Source organism: Lissotriton helveticus, chromosome 12, assembly GCF_964261635.1.
Source record: "Lissotriton helveticus chromosome 12, aLisHel1.1, whole genome shotgun sequence".
In the NCBI taxonomy this organism is placed as follows: Eukaryota; Metazoa; Chordata; class Amphibia; order Caudata; family Salamandridae; genus Lissotriton; species Lissotriton helveticus.
Genome location: NC_136073.1, coordinates 115980808 through 115997488, shown reverse-complemented (window position 1 = coordinate 115997488; position 16681 = coordinate 115980808). Strand labels below are relative to the sequence as shown.

At 44.1% G+C, this 16681-nt stretch overlaps 1 pseudogene; it reads right to left on the bottom strand.

The window, feature by feature from the left end:
• Positions 1–921: 921 nt before the first annotated feature.
• LOC144799227 (uncharacterized) lies at positions 922–4687 on the bottom strand (annotated as a pseudogene).
• Between the last annotated feature and the right edge of the window lie 11994 nt (positions 4688–16681).

Genomic DNA, 16681 nt, shown 5'->3' with positions numbered 1-16681 from the left:
ATGTAGATTTTCCTAGTACCTATGACGGAAAGTCTTAATTTTATTAAAGACACGGAGGCGAGTATTATGCCTTCTTTTCTTGCTTTATTTCAAATAGCAGCAAGATAAGTAGAAAACAACAATACAATACCCAGAAGGCACAGTAGAAGAACTACTGGCCAATGGGATTGAACAGAACAAACAATGTACCAATCACAGTAAGGCTAGTATATATGTACAGATCTGACCACGAGTAGCCCTCTTTTCTTGTGCGAGAAAGTCAGTGAGAATGTATAAACAGAGGAACAATTGCAAACAAAATGCAAAAAGTCAAAATCCAAGCAAATAAATCCTGAAGGAAACTCAGAAGAGCAGGATAATGATGGAAGAAAGTCCGGTGGAAGAGAGACGTTGATCCATATGAAGGAAGACAGTCCACAGCCGCAGACGCAGTCTTAGGAGGAGGCTGGTGGTAAAGCCGGAGACCCTAAGGGTGGGAAAAAACAGAGATAGTTAGCAATGTAGAGGTGGGATAATACTCGCCTCCATGTCTTTAATAAAATTAAGACTTTCCGTCATAGGTACTAGGAAAATCTACATTTTATGGCAAGAAAGGAGGCTCCTATTATGCTTGTTCAAAGCATATCAACAACCAAAGAAGAAGCAGTAACAACAGGTTTTCAATAAAATGTTAAAACAGAATCATTAGACCAATCTGCTGATTTCAGGATATCCTCCAAACGAGAGCCTGCCCAAAAGGCTTTAGAGGCCATAGCACCCCTGGCGGAGTGAGCACCAAAAGCGGAAATGTCAATGCCCGCGAGGGACATAATCCAACGCACCCAACGGGCGAGCGTGGCAGCGGAAACAGGATGGTGGGGCTTGCAAAAAGAAATGAGCAATTGCGAATGAGAGGAGGTCCTGAGATCAGCAGTTTTTCGTTCATAGCTTTTCAGGCATTGACCAACGCAGAGCTGAGGTTGGGAAGGGAAATAGGGATAAAACACAGTTTGCAAATTAGTTTTGGTACGCCTGTGAACTTGAAACAAAACACCAGAAGGTGAAAATTGTCTGGAAGACAAATCCAAAGCCTCGACATCAGAAACACGCTTGATTGATATTAAGCACAATAACATGGTAAGTTTGGCTGAAAGCATTTTGAGAGAGAGAACATCATTAGCAGGCCATGAAAGAAACAATTTCAATACCAAATTAACATCCCATAAAACAGAATACTTAGCCAACGGAGGTTTCGAGAATCGGACTCCTCGGAGAAGACGACACACCAAAGGGTGAGTACCTACCGGCTTGTTGTCAATGGGACAGTGGTTCAGAGAAATAGCGGATCTGTAAAGATTGACAGTGCGGTAACATTTACCCGCGCTAGCTTCAGAAGCGAGAAAGTTTACCACAAAACTTAGAGGGGCTGAAAAGGGATCGACAGACCGTTCCAGACACCAGCTTGACCATAAAGTCCAAGCTGACTTGTAGGCTCTGGAAGTTCCCGGGGCCCAAGCTTGACTGATAAAGAGTGAAGCTTCTTGTGAAACGACGATGTCAGAAGAGGAAGACCGGAAATTTTCCATGCTGAGAGAACCAGGGATCGGTCCAGGATCATGGCGTGGGGAAGACCCTGAGGGTCTAGGAGGAGATCTTCGCTGAAAGGGAGAAGAATCGGAAAGTCCACTGCCAGTTCCAGGAGTGAAGGAAACCAGATTTGAGCTTGCCAGAAAGGAGCCAACAGAACCAAAGAGGTCGACTGACGTCGGACTTGAGCCAGCACCCTGTTGATCATCAGGAAAGGAGGGAAAGCATAATTGAGGTGAAGGGACCAGTCCTGGAGAAAGGCATCCGTCGCCAGAGCGAGAGGATCCGGTTGCCAACTGAAGAAAGCGGGAAGTTGAGAATTGAGTCGGGAAGCAAAAAGGTCGATAGAGAAAGGGCCCCATTTTCGGGAAAGAGAAAGAAAAACGGAGGGAAGAAGCCTCCAGTCGCTTGAATCTCGCAGATAACGAGAGTGCCAATCCGCAATGGCGTTGAGATTGCCTGGTAGGTACTCCGCCAGCAGGGACAGTTTGTGTTCGAGACAAATTTCCCAGAGACTCTTTGCAAGTTCTGCGAGGGGTTTGGATTTTGTGCCACCGAGATGGTTTATGTAGCGGACCGCAGAAACATTGTCCATCCGAAGAAGAATGGAACAACTTGCCTTGTTTTTGGCTAGGCTGCGAATTGCAAAGGAGCCTGCCAGCATCTCTAAACAGTGATGTGCAATGACGACTCCTCTGGAGACCATGTACCTCCAGTCGAGATTGAACCACATCGGGCGCCCCAACCCGACAGACTGGCATCTGATTCTAAGACAAGATCTGGGGCCATCGCGAAGATCGTTCTGCCGTTCCATGCATCTAAATGGTCGATCCACCATTGAAGTTCGAGGCGTGACTCTAGGTCTAACTGAATGAGATCGGAATACGCGAGTCCTTTGCGGAGATGTCTGATCTTCAAACGTTGAAGGGCGCGATAATGAAGGGGACCGGGAAAGATGGCTTGAATAGATGCCGAAAGAAGTCCCACGACTCTTGCAAGAGAACGAAGGGACACTTCGGAGAGTTGGAGAACCTGACGAATCTCCGAGCGAATGGCTGAAACCTTGGATTGTGGAAGGTAAAGAGAGGCGGTGGAAGAATCTACCAGAAACCCCAGAAACTCTATACTTTGAGATGGGACCAGCATGGATTTTTCTGAGTTGATCAGAAAGCCAAGGTCGAGGAGAAGAGACTGAGTAACGCTGAGGTTGGCAAGAAGAGACTGTTTGTCTGTATGCATGAGTAAGATATCGTCCAGATAAATGATTAGGCGGATGCCTAAAGACCGTAGATAGGACACGACCGGTTTCATCACCTTGGTGAAACACCAAGGAGCGGAAGAAAGACCGAAAGGAAGCGAACAAAAGCGGTAGGTGACACCGAGCCATTGAAATTGAAGATACTTCGTGTGAGATTCGTGAATGGGAATCGAGAGATACGCATCCTGTAAATCCAGTCTGACCATCCAATCGGATGGACGCAGAGTGTCTCTGAGATGGATGATGGTCTCCATCTTGAAGTGGCGATAAACCACGAATTGATTGAACCACTTGAGGTTGATGACAGGACGGACCTTTTTGTTCTTTTTCCGAACCGAAAAGAGAGAGCTTAAGAAACCGGAGGGATCGAAGGGAGCAATGAGCATAGCTTGTTTGTGAAGGAGGGTTTGAATCTCCTGTGAGACGAGCAGAGCTACGTCGTCGGAAAAAACCAGAGGCGGAGGAAAAGTAGCCTGGAAAGGAGGAGCGTAGAATTCTATGAGATAACCTTGGACTGAATTGAGGACCCAGGGGTCCGCCGTGAGAGTGCGCCACCTGTGAAGAAATAGAGACAGACGACCTCCGACTGGAGGAGTGGGGCTTACCTTGGGTATTGGCGTGGCTGTTGTTGTTGCGGAAGCCTTTTTATCCACGGCCACGGAAGCCACGGCTTCGCTGGGGGTAGAATTGTGGCTTGTACTCCTGATAGCCGGGATTGGCTGCACCTCTGGAACCTTGGTTTTGATAACCGCGGCCGGAAGAGCGGTTCCTGCCTCTGCCGGCCCTGCCAAAAACCCGAGGGGCGAAAACTTTCTTGATGGAAAATTGGGCTTTGTCCAAAGAAGCAAAGGTGGAAACATAGCGGCTGAGGTCCTTGACAAGGGAATCGCCAAAAAGGAGTCAATCTGCCTTGACGCCAGGATCCTGGGAGGCCAAATTTGCCAATTTCGGATCTAGTTGGATTAACAAGCCTTTGCGGCGTTCATGTATAATCGCAGCGTTGGCATTGCCCAAAAGGCAAAAGGATCTTTGAATCCAAAGGGAGATATCTTCAGGGTTGAGGTCAGACCCCTCAAGGCGGGCAGTCTCCGCCATGTCCAGCACCCGGGCCAAAGGACCAACAACATCCAACAATTTGTCCTGGCAAGTGGACCAGGCTCTGTCCACGCCCTTGCGAGGGTCTTTGCCAAATTTTGAAAAGAAAGTCAGGAGAGGTTGGTCAATGGAAGGAGTGACAGTTATATGGGAAGGTAAGGAAGGTTTGGGACATTCAGACCTGAGCTTGACTCTAACAGACTTGTCTAGAGGAAGACGCAACTTGGAAGAGATATAATCACCCACATGTGGGATGGGAAACCATTCTGTAGAATTGGGGTGGCGTATAGTAGTGGGGTCAAACATAGGATTGCCCTCGGAGTCAAGCACAGGTTGGGACGCAAACGCGTCGAGTCTAGCCTTCTTGGGAGAAGGAGGATCATTAATCTGAAACAGGTCTAACAGATCATCAGTGTCACCCATATCATCATCATCATCCGTATCAGGGATGGAGTCAATGACCAGCTTCTTAGGAACCTCCACATTCTTACTCTTGGATTTACTTTTGCCCACAGACTTAAACCCCTCCGTGGTCGGAGGCCTGGGAGGGACCGAGCCCTCAGTCGAATGCGAGGATAACTCGCGACTCAGCAGTGACACATTTTTAGAAATATTAGTGGAAGGAACCAGTTTACGCTTTCTGCTTTCCCCCGCAGAATGGGACAAAGCTTTGGTCATTAGGCTCATGAGAGAGTTCTCCATGTGTTTGGAAACACAATTCATTGAAGCTTCCACAGCTGTCTCCACAGAAGAATTAATAAAATGACTAAGGTTTCACCAGAGGAGCACGTTGCTGTCATTGCAAGGTCACTATGCGCTGATCCTTCAGCTCAGCTGCTTATGAGTAAGATGGGGACCCACATTCGTTCCCTTCAGATAATGGGGTTGTTTCATCCAGATAGAATATTCTTGGCAGAACACATACATACAACTTAGGCATCCAGATAAGGGCACGCTCAGAGGGAATACGCTTGACATATATCACTATATATATTACCTACTGGCGGTCACCAGCAGGTAGTTATAGTTAGAACCTAGTTTCCATAGGAAAAGTGTTTTTCTGATTTGCTAATAACTTTGGCATCGTTTGATGCATCTTCGCGAAATTGTCCCAAACAAAGTCTATCCAGGTCAGCTCCTATCCTGAAAGTTTGGGGGTGATTCGTCAAGTGGGGGCTGAGAAAAAACACGTTTTTCGTGTGTTCATTTCTATAGGAAATTTTGAGACAGGCTACAGCCTGAACTGCTGAACGGAATTACCCCAAATTTGGCAAAAAGGTAGTGCTTGGTTTAGAAAGCGACTTTTTTTTTTAATGGTGTAAATCCATTCAGTAGTTGCTGAGAAATTCAAAAGTAAAAGTTTTGATATCTATGGCTGCGGTGGATTTGCGAACCCTCCCGACATCGAGCTTTATTCTAATTGGCTGTTAACACTCCAAACAGAGAATTAAGCAGGAAAAACAAGAAAGGGGGGGGCAGGGTAAAAACACCCTGACCCCCTAGGCCTGCTCAGGGGGTCCGTCAAGGACCCCAAGGGCCAAAAAAAGCCCCCGCGCTTTGTTTTTTTTAAGCTCCCAGGTGGGTCAGGTTCCGGGGGCATGCAAAAAAGTATAGTGGTGTACCATGGGGGCCCCCGCAGCCCCAGTACCCGCCACCTCCCTGGGGCTTCATTTATGTTTTGCGAGGGCACACAGTCCCCCGCAGACCGCCAACTCCTCGGGGCTACATTAAAAAAAATAATAGTGTGTGGGGGTACTCGAGTCCCCCCAACACGCCCTGGGGAACACCACCTCCCCGGGGTTCATTTAAAAAAAAGACAACCTGTGTGGGGGGCTAGAGCCCCCCCACAAGCCCTGGAGACCACCACCTCCCCGGGACTTTGCAATGGTTGGGTGGGGGGCCGTGCGGCCCCCTCCTGGAGCCTTTGATGACCCTGGGTACCGCCACCCCCCAGGACCGGCTCCTGCAGTATCCCGGGGTGTCCAACCCGGGACACTGCTGTTTGCCATGGTACTATAGCAAACTCTGATTTGGATTTTGGAAACGAGAGCAGGGAAACCTCAGGGCATTGGGGCTCCCCCCACGGCCCCCAACAGAGCGGCCAGGCCCCGGGGATGGGCTCACCGGGGCTAGAAGTGGCCCTGGAGGGGGGCCACATGGCCCCCCTCCCCTTTAAATGAATAAAATATAAAATAAAATAAAACGGCGGGCTGGCGGATGGGGCCCCGTGGCCATGATGTCACTGACCATGTCATGAATAATGTAATATGTGACATCATCAGCAGTGCATTGTGGGGGCACGAGTTATAGTTAGATGAACTAACTATAATGGGGGGATTTCTATGGTTTTGTACGAGTGAAATGTCCAACTAACTATAACGTCCCTGAAACCTATGGTTTTTTCAGTAAATCGTGAGGACATCGTGAGCTTTCAATAAAAACTTAAAGCTCGCCACCGTGAGTGCTGGTCTTTGTGGTGCAAACTACGAGGTTGTGGAGCAGTCATATATATATATATATATATATATATATATATATATATATATATATATATATTACCTACTGGCGGTCGCCAGTAGGTAGTTATAGTTAGGACCTAGTTTCCATAGGAAATCCTCAACATTCTATTTGGATTAACTTTGGCTCTGGTAGATGAATCTTTGCGAATTTCTCAAAGAAGATGGCTCGGTCCGCTGCGCTCCTTCCCGGAAAGTTTGGGGGGGATTGGTGAAGCGGGGGCTGAGATAAAAGGGGGGTCCCAAAACGTGTTTTCTCCATGTTATTTTCCATAGGACGTTTAGACACGGCTACAGGTCGAACGGCTGAATGGGTTTATAAGAAATTTGGCAAAACTGTAGAGTCCGGCTCGCAGATTACGTTTTTTTTGGAATGGTGTAAATCCGTTCAGTAGTTGCTGAGAAAATGAAAGTTAAAGTCAATTATATATCTGTAAGCGCGCACGGGTGCGCGCACTCAAGCGGCTGCGCGCGAGCGGAATTTTTTTTTTGCTGCGTGACGTGTGTTAACGTTCGATTCGAAGGAAATCAGGAAGTGTTGACCGCCATTTTGTCACTGCGAGTAAATATATTGTTCATTTGAAAGCGTTGGAACATGGAAAGGGGAGAAGGTAGAGATTGTTGGGGAGGGGGCAGGAGTCAAGAGGAAACAAGGAGGGGTTTTCATCATTTGGGACAAAAAATATTTCTAAACCAATGAAAAGTTTTATTAACAAGTCACATGACCTGTTATGCTTACGTTACGCGCTCCGCGCCGCGCCCCGGATTGCTTCCGGGAAGCTGCGCTTCGCGCCTCCCGCACCGGAGCACTTCCGGGTGCGCTAACGCAGCGTGTCATATGACGCATTATGCAACAACGCGATACGTCGTTGGGGCTCCACCGGAACTGATTGAATTGGTAGTCTACAGTGTTTCTGGAAGTTTCAGACTGAAGCTGGCGTCAGCATGAGAGCACCCCGTGGCTACGTCGTGGCCATTCTGCGAGCAATCATGGCAGAAGCTCCCCACCGGAACTCTGCGGGAGTCGGGGGCCCCGGTGACTCTTGTAGAATCTTCAAGGCTGATGGGACGCTTTTGGGAATGGGGCCCATGCCATAGCAGTCAAGCGTCCGAGTTCCAGGGTTGTCCAGAGCCATCCTTGCAGGCCAGGCCCAAGTCTGTGGAGCCGACCGCCATTTCCTGAGCTCCGTGGCAGCCGCCTGTCGCTGTACCGGAAGAGTGGGTGCAATTCAGCCGGATGGCGGGTGAGACGCTGTAATAGCAAGAGCAGGTGTAATTCAGCTGGCCGAGCGAGGCACTGTGCGGCAGGAGCGGGCGCAACTCAGCTTGTCGAGTGAAGCGCTGGGGTGTAGCTGAGAAACCTCCACCTGGGGAGGTGGGGGAGGCTCGTTCGCGCCGCCTCTCCCTTCCAGTGCACCCCACGCCGTCTCCTGGCGCAGGTATATGTGATGGTTGGACCAGGGCACCGCAGGACGTGTCTTTAGGGGTGTAGCTGAGAAACCTCCACCTGGGGAGGTGGGGGAGGCTCGTTCGCGCCGCCTCTCCCTTCCAGTGCACCCCACGCCGTCTCCTGGCGCAGGTATATGTGATGGTTGGACCAGGGCACCGCAGGACGTGTCTTCAGGTCAAACCCTCAACTATGACACCCAACATCCAGGACTTATGACATTTGTGGAAGGCAGTGACATCGAAGCATCTCAGGGACCAAGCATATGCAGAGTCCTTCCTACAGCCTCTGCGTTCCTTCTTACCTAGTTATGGTTTTTTCACTGCCACTCCAGGCTTTTAGTCTGTGGATCGATGTTGCAGCAGGCTGCCATGTAAATAGTTATTTAATTAAACGTTTTACCCTGTTACTTTGTTGGTGTGTTGTATATATTTATAATATTTGCATAGGGTTTCTCGTTATTTTGGGCGGGGTGGGCGGCGGAGCAAATTCACTGAAAAAACCATAGGTTATAGACCATATATAGTTAAATATCTCAAGTCCATCTCTGCACTCGATGGAGATACAGGTCGTCGATCAAAAAATGTGCTGGCCACCTCTAATGGTAATAGCGTGGCCAGGGCTTTTGTCAATCCCTCTGCAAATTGCACAGGGTGCTCTTGTTTGACATGCCGCACCATGGTATGTATGGAAAAGGAATATTTTTTTGTTGGATTTCCTCTTGAGAGAAACGAGTCACATATCGTGCAGGTTACTTTTGGTGCATTTACTTTCTTTTGATCTTCAGGATAAGTGAAAAATTGCCAGATGAAAGATTCTTTTTTTCTTCATAAAGGTAGTCGATCATTTTGTTCAGATTCGGAAGATGAATGAGATAGGGTAGCCATTTCACCAAATTCTTCCGAAAAATGTAGGACGTTGTTCTCTCTTGAGAGTAGAAAAGATAGTGAGAGAAGTGGGTGGAGTGCTGCGTGTAAATTCCAGAATAGAAACTAGTAAGAACCAATTGGAAGTGTTGTTTTCATGTTGCAGCAGGCTGCCATGTAAATAGTTATTTAATAAAACGTTTTACCCTGTTACTTTGCTGGTGTGTTGTATTTATTTATAATATTTGTATAGGGTTTGTCGTTATTTTGGGCGGGGTGGGCGGCGGAGCCGAGCTATCTTGCAGCCATCATGGCGTCGAGCTCGGTTTCTCTCACTAGTTTCATATTTCTCATGAGGGGTTGTTCCTAATGTTTCTATTTTAGCGAGGTGAAAAAGAGATCCTATCAGTGGCCTACTGATTTTGCTCGATTCCTTTTGTTTTTTCTAACGATTTTTAAGTTAGAGTTTGCTAGCACGATACAGCGGCTAGTCCGCATTTTATATATGTCTTTTTTATTAGGGGTCTCCTCCGGTGGAGTCGGATGATCTACCTCTAATAACCGGTAAGTGTTCCTCTGAAGGAATGCGTCTTGAAAGTGGCTGACTGTAATGTATGATATTTCACTCAGTGACTTTCAGGCCCATGCTGTTTCAAAACTGTGCATGTGCTTGAAGCAGGCGTAGGTATTGACGCAGCATTGTGAATATAGTGCATTGGTGAGCCTTGCTGGAGCTGCATCACAGTTGCAATGCAACTCTAGCAATGTATTAGTTTTTGAGCACAGATGTGTTACGCATGTATGGTGTTTTTGTACCATGGTGCGCCACATTTCAAATGTGGCACACCATGGGTAACGGAGCACTACCATACTGTGGTGCACATTAACTGGTGCATATCTGGGTATGAAGTAGTTAACATGAATCTGCCCCATAGGTTACAAATCCGCGTTTAGTAGACTGTTTGGCCTTTGTAGTTTTATGTTTTTTCTGTTATTCTATGTAGGTATGTAATATTGCAAGATTTTTGTCACGAAAAAGAAGCCATGAGTATTGGGTTTGTGAAAGATTGCAAGATTTTTAAAATTAAAAAGGAAAAATCATGGCATTGTTTAATATAGTATTGTAAATACTTATCTTTAACAATGATGAGAGAGTAAAAAAAGGTTAACCTGATGTTCGAAAGTTATTCACAGGCTTCTTTAGAGGAAGTATTCTATATGATTGTAGCGTGGGTGTTTCACTTTTTTATAGGTAATAGAATGCATTCTGCAAGCATGTAGTACTCCTCCTGCTACAGCATAAATATTCTTCAGTGCTTATTTTCATTTCGTAAGTGGTATTGAGACCGACACAGAACTTCAATGGATCGGAGGGGCTGTTCCTGTGCATCCGGAGGACTGCCAAGCCGTTGCAGCAGTGGGAGTGAGGCCTCTCACGACAGAGAACTTCAATGGATCGGAGGGGCTGTTCCTGTGCATCTGGAGGACTGCCAAGCCGTTGCAGCAGTGGGAGTGAGGCCTCTTACAGGGGCGTAGCGCAGCTCCTTTTGATGTTCACAATTGCAGATAACAGGGTAGAGATGTGAGAGAAGTGGGTGGAGTGCTTCGTGCAAATTGCAGAATAGAAACTACTAAGAACCAATTGGAAGTGTTGTTGTGAAGTCACATGACTTCACATGCGCGTCTCAGGACGTGTACGCGGTGATAGTATCTGGTCACGTATGCCATTTGGAAGTAGCGGTCTAATTCAGCGAAGTTTCAAAACGTGAAAAGGAGTAAATCCAAATATATCCGGATTTAATATATCTTCTGAGCTGGAATCAAGCATACAATTGTTAAAGTATAAAACCTTTTATATTTTTTTTTAAAATACCAAGGTGTGTACATTCGGTCACACACGAAAGTTTAAAAAGACATTCGGCTCCATTTAATGAAAATTTTCATAATAATAAAAAAGAAGCCTAGGTTTACTGTCTTTGACGTAGTATAAGTTCTTTGATGGGTCTATGAAGAAATTTAATAAGTTGCAATCGCGAAGTTTTCCCGAAATATATAGGCGGGTGCGCGCACACGGTCGCGCACGAACGAAAGCCAAAAAAGGAGAGATAAACCCCCTTTATAATATGCTCCTGGAGCTGTTTTTGGTACAATGAGTTAGTTCTGAAAATAACTTTTTTTTTTTTTTTAAAACAAGTGTTATGTTGTTTGATTTTGGACCAGGGCACCGCAGGACGTGTCTTTAGGTCAAACCCTCAAGTATTGCACCGAACATCCAGGACTTATGCCATTTGTGGAAGGCAGTGACATCTAAGAATCTCAGGGACCAAGCATATCCAGAGTCCTCCCCGGGGTATTTGCACAACGGTCCTCCACCCCTAGGCCGTCAGCTATGCTACCTTGACAGGAACAGTGTCATGCAGTTTTTGATTTTTTTAACTTGCAACAACATTTTCATGTGTGACACAGGATCAAAATGAAATGAAGAAATTTATCTTTTCTCGGGGCATTTATGACTCTCAATTTTTAGTTTAGTAAGAATGAGGCTCTGCTCTCCGTACAGAAGAATTTCTCCACACTCGTTGCATTTCATGTGCACCTTTGCAAGATATGGTCTCAAGTCCATCACAGCACTCGATGGAGATACAGGTCGTCCACCAGAAGATGTGCTGGCCACCTCTGATGGTAATAGCGTGGCCAGGGCTCTTGTTGATGCCTGTGCAAATTCCACAGGGTGCACTTGTTTGACATGCCGCACCATGGTATGTATGGAAAAGGAATATTTTTTTCTTGGATTTCCTCTTGAGAGAACCGAATTGCATATCGTGCAGGTAACTTTTGGCGCATTCACTTTCTTTTGTTCTTCAGGATAAGTGAAAAATTGCCAAATAAAAGATTCCTTTTTTCTTTTTAAAGGTAGTCGCTCATTTCCTTCAGATTCGGAAGATGAATGCGGGGCGGCAGCCATTTCAGCAAAGTCTTCCGAAGGGTGTTGAACGTTGTTCTCTTTTGAGAGTAGAAAAGATAGTGAGAGAAGTGGGTGGAGTGCTCCGTGTAAATTGCAGAATAGAAACTACTAAGAACCAATTGGAAGTGTTGTTTTCAAGTCACATGACTTCACATGCGCGTCTCAGGACGTGTACGCGGTGATAGTATCTGGTCACGTACGCCATTTGGAAGTAGCGGTCTAATTTCAGCGAAGTTTCAAAACGTGAGATGGAGTAAATCCAAACATATCCGGATTTAATATATCTTCTGAGCTCGATTCAAGCATACAATTGTTAAAGTATAAAACCTTTTATATTTTTTTTTAAAATACCACGGTGTGTACATTCGGTCACACACGAAAGTTTAAAAAGACATTCGGCTCCATTTAATGAAAATTTTCATAATATTAAAAAAGAAGCCTAGGTTTAGTCTCTTTGACGTATTATAAGTTCTTTGATGGGTCTATGAAGAAATTCAATAAGTTCAGATTGCAAAGTTTTCACGAAATATATAGGCGGGTGCGCGCAGTCGGTCGCGCACGAAAGCCTGGAAATGCGCTATCCATTTTATTGAGAACTGTTGCCGAGAGTGCGCACACCGGGTCGTGCACGAAAGTTTAGAAAGGCTATTTTTATTTACAGGCAAATTTTAATGCGTTGAAAAAAAGGCAAGGTACAGACTTTCTAATTCTGTATCGCTTTACAAGGAGTCTCTATGCAACTTGAACAGTGAAGAAAACGGCTTGTTTCTGAAAAAAATATTGCCAGAACTTTATTGACAAAAGTATAGGTTGTATACACGAGATATTTCTGAATTAGCATTTTAAAAACCAATGAATTTCACTGAAAAAACCATAGGTTTTACACACGTTATAGTTAGGAAGTAGCATTTACAAAACCTATGAAATTCACTGAAAAAAACATAGGTTTGACACCAGTTATAGTTAGCTGGAAATTTTACTGATATAAAACCAATGAAATTCCACGTTATAGTTAGTTGGACTCACTATAACTTGCGCGTGTAATGCACTGCTGATGACGTCACATATTACATCACTCATGACATCACTGATGACACCATCCAGTGAATGTGTGTCTTTCTGAAAAATAAATATGTGTTATATATGTATATATTATTGAATATCTTAGTGAATACATCTATTAGTGAGTAATGCTTAAATATTTAAATATATGTATTAGTGTTTCACTTTGTGTATAAGTGGCTGCATGGGTTGATGAGTAGGTACATGTGTATGTATATAGGTTATTAGATGTTTTTCTTAGTATCAGTATGAGTGTTTGCATGCTTTGGTGGGAGTATTACTTAGAACATAGATGCAAGAATGACTGAGTCTCTGTTTGTATGTGTTTTGAAGACAGCATATGTGCAGGACTGTATGGGTGCATGAGTGTGTATATGTCTGTGTTAGTGAGTGAATGACTGTTTTATTAGTGTCTTTATCAGTAACTACATATGTTTTAATCTAGTATATGTGAATATTGATGTATATAAGTGAGTATATGTGAGAGTGAGGGATTGTAAGAATTCCTGTTTAAATTAGTATGTGTTTCTATAGGTGATTTTTTAAGAGAGTAAGTATGTGTAAGTTTCCTTAGAAGTAAAGTGGTAGTGTGTGTATAGCTGTTTATGCAAATAAATGGATGTTCAATAGTTTATTTGCATGTGTGAGTATGTGTGTGAATAACTTTTGGATGACTGTCTGTGTGTAACAGGATGTGTAGGTGTATCACTACATATGATTAGTGAATATATGTATGATTGACTATATAGAACTGTTGGTGAATTAGTGCATGTGTATATAGATGGTGGAATTATTGAATTGGTTGTTGTAACTGGTATGAGTATCTCCATTTTTTTGAAAATTTTAGTTTCTATTTTTGAATATGTGTTTCAAGGGTTAGATTACAGTGAAAGGAGGTCTGTCACTGTGTCACAAGGATGGTGTCATCAGTGATGTCATGAGTGATGTAATATGTGACGTCATCAACAGTGCATTACACGCGCAAGTTATAGTGAGTCCAACTAACTATAACGTGGAATTTCATTGGTTTTATATCAGTAAAATTTCCAGCTAACTATAACTGGTGTCAAACCTATGGTTTTTTCAGTTAATATATATATACATAGTTTTTGTGTGCATCAATATTTTACATTGTCTTAGCAAGGTGGTGGAGCTTTCCATTCTGTTCACTGTCCTTACATTGCTAATCACTTTTATCTACTTCTGTCTATTGATCATAGCAGTACACATATTATATACGAGTATCACGATGGTGCAATAAATATTGAAAATGCCCCACTGTGTATTCTTAGTATATGTCTCGGAGAGAAAGAGAGCAGTAGTGACTGAGCAAAAAGGTTCTAGATCAGTTACCAGGAGCTCGGAGAGTGGTTCAGGGATGTCATGTTCTGTGGTTGCCAAAATTGTTGCTACCTGTCTAGGTTTTGGGGTGCATCTGGTGGCATTGTGGGCTAGTTGGTCTCAAGGATAAACTATCCTGCAGAGGAGCATCAAATTAGTCTGGCACCATCTATACGTTTATGTTGCCCAACAAATGCACAGTTCCTACTGGGAAGTGTGGAATTACACAATACTAGCAACATTTTATGAAGGTCACTTTTGCATGAGAAAATATACAAGTTTACATTTGCTCATCCAAAAATTTGCTCAGTGATTGCAAATTGACTTTCCCCACATCCTACTTTTCCCTCCCTGTAAAAGGTTTTACTCTTGACTTTCCAGTCTTTTTCAGAGTGGAAAGAGATTGTATAGGAGTTGAAGAATACCACTAATCATGTACCTTTTTGGAAATGCACCGACACACATGTTATTCTATCACTTGAACGAACTCTTATGCCTCTTTCTGACCTGCACTGAAGAAAGGTGGCAAAATCAGAGCCTTGCTAGAATCTAAATCCATGTACAATATGAGTCCTGGAACAATCACAGAGGCTATTATCAGAGTTCTGATATAATGAATGTGCTGCCATAATTTATCACCCTCACTTTTGTTAAGAGCATTCAAGAGTTCCCCATAGAGCATTAACACGCTGCTTGCTTACCACTCATTAAATCTGCACTGCGCCGTATCTTGTGTGCCCGCTGCCTCTAAATCAGGCGACTATAATGGAATGGTAATGTCCACGGTGTATTCATTTTTTACCATTTCAAGTTTGACAGTGTGTTGGTTCTAAACATGGTGGCCATGCCTTAACTCTTCAAAAATGATACACTATGTACAATACAGTTGCGATATGGTTATCTGCTGTGATGTTTAATTTTATTTGTTTCTGCAAGCATATGCCTGTCATGCATATGATGTTGAGTTTTTTGGGGCTGCTTGATTGTGCAAGTGTATAAATGCAAGAATGAGTCAGTGGGTGGATGAATGGATGTGTGAGTACAAGAATAAGAGGCACTTTCATTTATAAGCCAGACCAGTTGACATTTGCATGGCTTGTTTAAATTAAAGTTGACTGTCAGGCATATTTTCACACAAAAATTCACTCAGAGCCCCATATTACAGTTCAAGCCCCATTGAATATTATATGCAGAAACAGTGCACTGTTGGAGTGGCAAATTCTATGCAGGGAGGGACTTCTCACTGGAGTAGCAGAAAAAGGTCCGGAGTGCAAGAACAGGATGATGCTCTACTGAAAGAGCTGTAAGGGTATACCCTTTCTGGAGCTCTTCCGGCTGCCTTTGTCAGGAAGCCGGAAGGAGGGTGGAGGTCAAAGTTAAGCTAAGTTGGCCAATTCCTCTTGGGCAAAACCACTAGGTAAGAGGGGAACCCCTGGAACGATAGAGGTAGAGCACTAGGGGAAAATCGAGGTATCATACAATCTAACAAGCAGCTCTACCGATCTGAGTTGTATGAACGCTGTTTAAGTCGTTATATAAATAGTCACTCAGGCTAGACCATGTGTAAACAAAAAGGAGTAGATGAATCAATTATTGTGATAACATTTTATTCTTGTCTTATTAATATTTAAAAGAAGTAGATCAGTATCAAAATATATTCTGGTTACATAATAAAATATATACAACACCACAACTGGCCCAAATAGTGACACTTTCCATGGACAGCCTAACACACCACATTCATACAACCAATCATTCAAGAGTCCTTTCAAACCGTGAATCCACACTGAACATTCATCACCAATAGATATATCTTAGTCAGATAAAACGTCCCAAAACAACAGATACAATAGCAAAGCTCATATTTCTTCAAACAGCCATCTGATTTGTCAAGTCCGATCCACTATTCGGTGGATAGAATGTCAAAACAACAGTAGTATATCTAAGTAAAACCGATTTGAAAGCAGGCTAAATTGGCACAAGTTGGTTTAACAAATGTTAGGGACAAGAAGAGAAACAGTTGACTGTCAGGCATATTTTCACACAAAAATTCACTCAGAGCCCCATGTTACAGTTCAAGCCCCATTGAATATTATATGCAGAAACAGTGCACTGTTGGAGTGGCAAATTCTATGCAGGGAGGGACTTCTCACTGGAGTAGCAGAAAAAGGTCCGGGGGCAAGAACAAGATGATGCTCTCCTCAAAGAGCTGTATGGGTATACCCTTTCGGGAGCTCTTCCGGCTGCCTTTGTCAGGAAGCCGGATGGAGGGCGGAGGTCAAAGGTAGGCTAAGTTGGCCACTTCCTCTTGGGCATCAGACCCAGGTGGTTGTTCTGGTCTTCTTCAGGATGAGGCCTTGACGCTGCAATGAAGATAATTCCTGATGGATTCAAACACGGTCCTCTGTTGATTACATTAGGCTTTTTACTGGAAAATATTGGTGTTTAATGACTTCAAATGACACACATTCAATGACACGACCAGTGATCAGGTCTTTGGGACCTTTAGTTTGTCAACCTCATACTCGTACATTTGGCTACTACTGGTTTTAATTGACTCCTTTT